Below are 230 nucleotides of genomic sequence, written 5' to 3'. Positions count from 1 at the left end.
TGTGGGGAAATGTTTTTGGGGGGAGGGATGATGGGGGGGGTTTGAATGCCAGTTTTACATTGTACTGTATTTACTGTACAGAACACAGAAGTCGACACTTTTCTAGTGAGCCTTTGTTAAATTTTATTGTGGTGGAAAAAAATATTATTATTATTAATAAAACAATTTTATTGTTAATTTGTACTTATTGTTCTTTCGGTGTGTACAATCATTTTATACGGTGTTTCTGA

Source organism: Trematomus bernacchii, unplaced genomic scaffold, assembly GCF_902827165.1.
Source record: "Trematomus bernacchii unplaced genomic scaffold, fTreBer1.1, whole genome shotgun sequence".
Classification (NCBI taxonomy): domain Eukaryota; kingdom Metazoa; phylum Chordata; class Actinopteri; order Perciformes; family Nototheniidae; genus Trematomus; species Trematomus bernacchii.
This window is presented reverse-complemented; position numbering follows the sequence as displayed.